The sequence below is a fragment of the Oncorhynchus mykiss genome, chromosome 20 (assembly GCF_013265735.2).
Source record: "Oncorhynchus mykiss isolate Arlee chromosome 20, USDA_OmykA_1.1, whole genome shotgun sequence".
Taxonomy (NCBI): domain Eukaryota; kingdom Metazoa; phylum Chordata; class Actinopteri; order Salmoniformes; family Salmonidae; genus Oncorhynchus; species Oncorhynchus mykiss.
This window is the reverse complement of record NC_048584.1, coordinates 2,707,655-2,715,758: the sequence shown is the minus strand read 5'-3', so window position 1 is coordinate 2,715,758 and position 8,104 is coordinate 2,707,655. Positions and strand designations below refer to the sequence as shown.

The 8,104-nt window shown below is 44.1% G+C and overlaps 1 pseudogene; it reads left to right on the top strand.

Annotated features, from left to right (window-relative positions):
• Positions 1 to 4,862: 4,862 nt before the first annotated feature.
• Positions 4,863 to 8,104, top strand: part of LOC110498721 — a 31,353-nt pseudogene continuing 28,111 nt past the window's right edge.

Sequence of the window (8,104 nt, the reverse complement as noted above, 5' to 3'; positions counted from 1 at the left end):
TCGGACAAAAATGTCTGAACACCGATCCAGATCAGCTGCCGGTGTCCGACAACTGGAATGGCTTTACTGTTAACTTGAAACATCAGACACCCAGACCCGGCGCCAGATTTAGATTTAGGGGCAGTTGAAATCGGCGAGGGGGCACCGTTTTGGGGGGTTCTTGTATTGGAATTGTATTGAATTCTGCTTGTCATGCTATACCACAATAAACAAAGTTAAAATGCCAAGACTCTGAAACCAATGATTGAGAGCTTTTGGAGTGACCTCCGCTGCACTGTATTAGCGCAACGGACAGCGACCTACACATTAAAGCAAGGCCGTTTGGTAATGAATGAAGACAGATAGGGTGTTTGTAAAAGGTGAATTACCCTATGTGAGTGCAGCCGTACACATAGCTGTCGTAACAAAATCCATGTTTAGTAGCCTAGTTATTCATGCATGCAAACAAAAATACCGACAACTGTGAATGTGAATGAAAGAATGCATTGAAGCGTTAACGGCAAGCTACACACGAGGCATTTTTGGCTGACATATTCCGTCACTTAAACTGGTTTAATCGGCAGTTTACAAGGAAGAGGGAAAACAGTCGTGGACGTGGCGGAAAATTTGAGGCCTTTACTAGGAAGCTTGAGTTGTTCGATTTGTACTTGTCCTCTGGAAGGCTACTGCACTTCAGCACACTGAAGAAATGACAGGCTGAGGTACCAGGCCGCAGCATTGTCACCGAGGTGATGGAAGATTTCATCAAGCAGCTGAGGGACAATTTCTCCACCAGATTAGAAGACTACAGCATGCCCAAGGATATCAATGCGTTTGTACGTGATCCTTACAGTCCTCCCAGGTGGAGAAGTCTCATGCCTTGCTAAGAAAACGATACCCTCGCTGGATAAGGCCGCAATTCATACTGAGCGGATTGAATTCCAGAGCGAAATCAGGGATGCGATCAGGAGTGCTGAGTCCTTGTGTGTGTTGTGGGTGTCATGCTCAGAGGAATACAGCACAATAAATAAACTTGCCTTTTATGTGCTAACAATGTTTGCATCTACTTACACCTGCGAGTCCTCATTTTCCTCTATGAACGCAATTTCTGTTCTCACGACAGAAACCGGCTTTAAAACGGAGGACTGCCTGCGAATCAAAAGCACACCCATCTCACGCGACATCCACAAGATGGTGTCCGAGGGGAAATGCAACTTTCCCCATTGAGTAAGTCACTTAATGGCCTATATGACTGTATTAAGTAAATACTAACATTGTGAGTGCTTATCCAGGGATATTTAGGTCTCAAGCTGACAGTATTTTCTGTTCTGTCGTTAAAGGAGCAGGCTATCACGGATACAGACATTCAGACACCAGCTTTTTTTCTTAACATTTTTGTTTTATGTGGGATGTTACATTTTTTGTACAGCTGCAATGGTAAGTAGGCCTAATAATAAAACATCCCACTTCTATTAGTCCATATATTGTTTTATAGTGAAAGATGCCAGTTAAGTTATTTTATATAGACCAAGGTTCGAGAATAAACAGACTCAAATTAAGCCATCTTGATGTTTGTAAAGTCAAATTAAAATGATCATTATTGTTTAAATGAATTACTGGTGTAGGTTCTCTCCATCTGTTGCTGTGCAAGACTTTTATAACAAATTAGCAATATTTTCAACACAAGGTGCTGTTCACCACCTATTGATTGCAATGCGGTTGCGGATTTACGTTTCAGCACCACAAAATGGCTTTATTAGTTGACTGCATTCTCGCTCCTCATGAATTAAGTTAAAATGTAACCTTTGCCTTATTTAGGTATGGTAACTTCCTTCTTGAGACATTGCATGTGGGTGTTTTTGTATCTCGGGCCCTTGAAAAAAATCTTCTGAATTAATTTGGGGGACCAAATAATATTTCTGGCGGGCCAGTTAGGCCTTACGCCTATTATAGTAGGATGCATCCATGTACAGCTGTCTTGCCAAAAAAATAGGCCTATAGGACTGCTTCAAACATGGAAAAGCATGCCTCTAATAAGTTTAGCAACACTTTGTGATATGGCACAATACACTTCTGTGGATCAAATTTGACCCACATAAATGAACCAATACCAGCCTACCATAAACATGTTTCTAATAGGTACAGTTCCATTTTACAACCACGGAAACTAATAGGCTTCCAAGAAAACCATAATAGAATGTATCTATTTCTATGACGAAACAAACCAATATGTAGCTATACCCAGGGACGTCATTTGCAGTCTTGCATTGGAATTATATTGACTTCTGCTTGTATCACGCTATACCACAATAAACATAAAAGTTCAAATGCTGTGGCCATTGAGTGCGTTTGAACAAGAAGTGACAGGTTGGCATGAAATCCCCCCTGCTTTCTATCAGCACCATGGACAGCGCCCTACACACAAAAGCAAGGCCATTGAAAACCTATGCTGGCTAAGGAAGTCGTGAAAATAGGACTATATAAATACATTTAATTTATGAAATTGATTAGCGGGACTAGTTTTAACATCTGAAAACAGACACTGTGGTGTGTGTGCTAATTAGATTGATATGTTTATGAAGTCAGTTCTTTTTAGTAAGCATTTTAACTCAAAAAGGAGCCCATGGAGATGATTTACGATTGCTTGCAATGTATTTGCCATCTGTTTGTACGTTTTGGAGGGTGGTGTTTTGGACAGCCCAGAGACAATGATGGACTCTGATTGCCCATCTACAGGTGGTTCACCTCCCTGGCCCCTCTCCCCAACGCCCAAGCCCTTCTCACCAATGCAGCATCCAGGCGCACCCTGGCTCCCTGCCTGGCAACTCCCATCAACCTCCACCCCATCTCACTGGCCCAGCTCCAGTGGCCGGAAAAGGAAGACAGCTGAGGATCCTTTGGACACTGACATTATGCAGCGGGTGGATGACTTAAAGAAACATCAGTAGGAGGTACAGAAACAGCATCAGTGTCCAGCAAAGGCTGTCTTTGTCACGTTCTGTCCTTAGTTCCTTTGAGAGTCGCCCGTCTGTCCTGAGCTGCCAGAGTCGCCCGTCTGTCCTGAGCTGCCAGAGTAGCCCGTCTGTCCTGAGCTGCCAGAGTCGCCCGTCTGTCCTGAGCTGCCAGAGTCGCCCGTCTGTCCTGAGCTGCCAGAGTCGCCCGTCTGTCCTGAGCTGCCAGAGTCGCCCGTCTGTCCTGAGCTGCCAGAGTCGCCCGTCTGTCCTGAGCTGCCAGAGTCACCTGTCTGTCCTGAGCTGCCAGAGTCGCCCGTTTGTCCTGAGCTGCCAGAGATGAGGTTAATGTCTTGAGGGTCTGTCCTTATTGTCTACAGCTGGACACTCATTCTCACCCATGTACCATAGCAGGAAGGTCTCCATTGAAAAACCTCTAAACATGGCCATGTACAACCTTGTGTTATGTTGATTAGGTAAATGTCTTGAGGGTCTAGCCTACAGCTGAACATCCATGTACTATAGCAGGAAAGTCCTCACAACACAAGGTTAGGTAAATGTCTTGAGGGTCTATACTCAATAAGATATGACAAACTAAAACAACAAGGATGAAGTTATTGTGGTCGTTATTGTGATTTGTAAAGTGTGAATAAGAAAAAAGGTCAATTCAAAAAAGCAAAACAAGTGTGTAGCTCACAGCATGACAAACAGTCATCAACCAGAAGAAGAGAACATACATGGTGTACAAAACATTAGGAACACCTTCCTAATATTGAGTTGAACCCCCTTTATCCCTCAGAACCACCTCAATTCATCAGGCATGGACTCTACAAGGTGTTGAAAGCGTTCCACAGAGATGCTAGCCCATGTTGACATGTCACCCTCCGAATGGCACACATACACAATCCATGTCTCGACTTAAAAATCATTCTTTAACCTTTCTCCTCCCCTTGATCTACACTGATTGAAGTGGATTTAATAAGTGACATCAATAAGGGATCCTAGCTTTCACCTGGTCAGTCTATGTCATGGAAATAGCAGGTGTTCCTAATGTTTTGGACACTCAGTGTGTAGTCACATGTATTTAGTCTATCTTACCTGGATATGGTTACATCAGGTTTACCCTCAGAGGGAATGACTCATCTCGCACGAAGACATATGGGCTTGTTAACAATAATTCAATCCTAATTCAATTGAGTTGCACTTCCAATCAAGTATCACTAGGGGGAACTAAATAGCTAGTGATCAAATTGTCAGGGTCCTTGAAATAATTATTATAGTTCTACTGCATTAAAGCTGTTTTGGTGTAGGCCTCTGTCAGAATAAGTTATGTGCACATTTCACACAACGTAGCCTATAGGCCTAGGTAAATAGTATTTTTACTGATAGCACAGCGAGATTGGATTGGACAAAGAAGCATATTTACCGTCCCTCCTCTCTCTCCCCAACAGCCACATCTGCCAGCAGATGTGCTGCAGTTGTTGAGAAGTATTTCATCTGAACAAGTGGTCAAAAAAGATTGCAGTTTTGAAACTGCAGTACAAAGTGCAGTAACTGCAGTCGACTGTGGTATTTTGTAAGGAGTACAGTTGAATGGTTGGAACTGTTTGGATCTGTCATAGACACATCTTTTCATTTTTGAATTAGCTTTTTTGACAGTGTGACATAACAATAGTGTGAAGCCTGGGACTATAGAAAAGTTGCCCAGGAAGGACTGAGGGGCCAACAAATGCTGGAATGCATACGGCCTATTTATTAGACTAATACACGGATTGTTATGCATCTTTTTTGAATCACTTTAATTTACCTAACAACAGGAGCATCCCATGGCGAGCAAGTTAATATTATTGCATCTCCCGGATTGCGTAAAGGCTATTTGGTGAAATGCAAAATCGGTCATGTCTGCGATATGCAGGAGACACCAAACAGGACATGACTATATCTGCACCAGGGAAGAGAGAGCGCCAGCGGTTTGTGGAAAAGAACGGCCGCTGAAACGTCCAGCATGACAACCTTGTTGGGGAGACAAGCTGATACATCTCCAACCTTTTCACCACGCTAGTCAACCTGACGTGGCGGTGGAACCTACACGGTAGCCTGGCTGGTTATAGATTCTATGTGGTGGATAATAGCCTATATTCGCAGTGACATCAAACCACACGCCCACAACTCATCCTACACCCCGTGCGTCGCCAACGTTTACAACTTTCCGTTCGCATACTTGTTGTAGTAGGATGGCCGTTGTGGGTATTTGTACCTATGTATGACGTGCAGACTAGGTTAGTAAACATGTTGAAGCTAGAACCTCATTGTCGTGCCTCCTTATTTTAGATGATGTCAGAAGTGGTTTTAATGATCACAAAAACGGGACGGACTTACCAAGTAAATCATACAGTCAGGCTGTTTCAAAGCAAGGAGGGCACAGTGTTGGAGATAAAACAGAGCAGATCATCATTGGGCTAGCTAATGAGCAAGGAGTTACTGCTAGCAACATGTTGCAAGAGAAACTGGCGGAATTTCAGGGTTTGCGACTCAAAGTTCAACGGCCTCTCATGCAAACATGGGCAGGCCAGTGGCTAGTGCTGATGGATTTCGCATTAGTCCCTCAGAGACTTTTGATTGCATGGACATTCAAAACTGTCCGAAATGGAACAGGCGCTTTGAAAGGTACAGAGTAGATTCAGGCTTAAATGTGAACAATGAGGCATTTCAAGTTAATACACTGATCTACTCTATGGGTGATGAAGCCAAGGATATATTAAAATGCTTCACCATTGACTGAAGATAACAGAGTTTAAAGACGGTTTTGAAATGCATTTCGTAGGGAGACACAGCATTATATTTTAGAGAGATAGGTTTAATGTGCGCAAACAGGAGCAGGGTGAAATCACTGACAGTTTTATCACAGCTCTTAACAAGCTAGTTGAGCATTGTCAGTTTGGTGCACTCAGGGAAGAGCTGATCCGAGATCAGATTGTAGTGGGAGTAAGAAATATCTCACTTTTTGAAAAGTTAGTTGGATTCCCAGCTTACCTTGTCCAAAACTGTAAACCAGGTTAGGCAGAGTGAGACAGTAAAAAGACAGTAGATGCTGCGCCGCAGTAGCTCCTTGCAGAGCGAAGAGTCAGGAAATAAATGTGTTTTTACACCGTGCCAAAGAAACGGAGGGGAAGGCAGAACAGAGACAGACGTGGAGAAAACAATCACAGACAGCACCAGTATCTAGTTCAAGTGTTTGTTGCAAATGTGGGAAATCCCATTTCCACAGCTGGAAAGGTTGCCCAGCAAAGGATACGGAATGCAGGAAATGTCACAGGAGAGGACACTTTTCAGCTGTCTGTCGATCAAAGCAAATGCATGAGGTCTCAGAGGAAGAGGTCTCCGAAAAGTTAACCATTGGACATATAAAAACAGAACATAAGCAGAAAATGTATGCCTGTGCTGTTGTAGGCTGGAAGGAAGTCATTGCCTGGTCCTGTGACTAGCTTGAAGGCATGTGATTGCATTGTATATGTATGTCTGTGCCATTACAGGCTTGGGGAGAGCCATTGTGTCGTCCTATGAGTATCATTGGACAGACACCTGCATTATGTGTATGGATACGCCACCAATAGAATCGGTAAACAAGCAAGAATTGAGACAGAAAGATAATGGTGGCAAGAGACCAAGAGGTGTTAATCATCTAGATGGAGGGGAGTGACCATGTGTGTTATCTGAAAGTGTAAACCTATAAAGCCTAAGGTCTGTGGCAAGAGAATTCACTTCTTCCATGGAATTGCTCGGATTTGTTACTTCTGTAATAAAGTCTAATTGAATTCACAAGCTCCGGTATCTGAGAAATATTTGATTGAATATTTCCACGACAGCTGGTACTCAAACATTAAACTTAATGGGGAAGTTATGTCATTTAAACTAGACAGCGGCAACAGTGACAGCTATCCCAACTAGGCTGTATAGCTATTGTAGAGATGGCCCTTTACTCTCTACAAAGAAAAAACTGTACGGGCCCAGTAATAAGATATAACCAGTGGTAGGGCAGTTGGTGTGTGAACTGGAGAGTAAAGACAAAAGTGCTATCCAGCCTGTCTTCGTCATTGACTCAATTGGAGCATTGCAACTCAATGACAGAGTGATCGAACTGGAGGACCCAGGGGAGGTTTTCAAAAATAAATTCCCAAAAGTGTTTTCTGGCCTAGGAAGGCTAGAAGGTAACTACAAAATCCACCTGAAAGAGGATGCTGTCCCCTATGCCCTTACCACCCCCCGCCATGCCTATATCTTTATTGGCCAAGTAAAGGAAGAGTTGGGGAGGATGGAAGAAATTGGGGCTGTGTCTAAAATAGAGTCCCACTGACTGGTGTGCAGGGATGGTAGTGGTCCCAAAAGCCAATGGGGACATAAGGATCTGTGTGGACATGACTAACTTGAGTGAGGCACTCTGCAGAGAGAGACACATCATACCATCAGTGGAGCAGTCACTGGCTCAGATGGATGGCTCACAACTCTTCACAAAGCTGGATGCCCGCTCAGGCTTCTGGCAGATACCCCTGTCACCAGAGTAGGTCGCTCACAACGTTTATAACACCGTTTGGCCGGTACTGTTTTAACATTTTGCCATTTGGAATAGCTTCCGATCCTGAGAATTTCCAAAGACGCATGTGGCGTCATAGTCCACGCGGACGACATGCTCGTGTGCGGACGGAACAGAGCAGAACATGATGAAAGACTCACAGCAATTCTGACCAGACGCTTGGAGAGTGGCCTGACACTCAATGAAAAATTCACCTTTGCACAGTCAGAGGTCTTGTTCTTGGGACACAAAATCAGTTCAGCTGGAATAGAGCCGGACACGGAGAAGATCAGCACCATCACAGACATGCCCATCCCCCAGAACGTGGCTAAAGTCAGGAACTTCTTAGGCATGGCCACATATGCGGGAAGTTCCTCCTACAGTTTTCAGATACAACCAAACCCCTGAGACTTACTAGCCAAAGAGAATGACTGGTCACGGGGTCACATGCATCAGGTGGCGTATGACAAAGTCAAAGGAGACCTGGCCTCAGAGCTTGATGGCCCAGTATTGTCCCCACGCAAAGACAAAGGTATCGGCAGATGCATCATCCTTTGGGCTAGGGGCGGTCTTCACACAGATGCTTTACAACATGGAGTGGCAT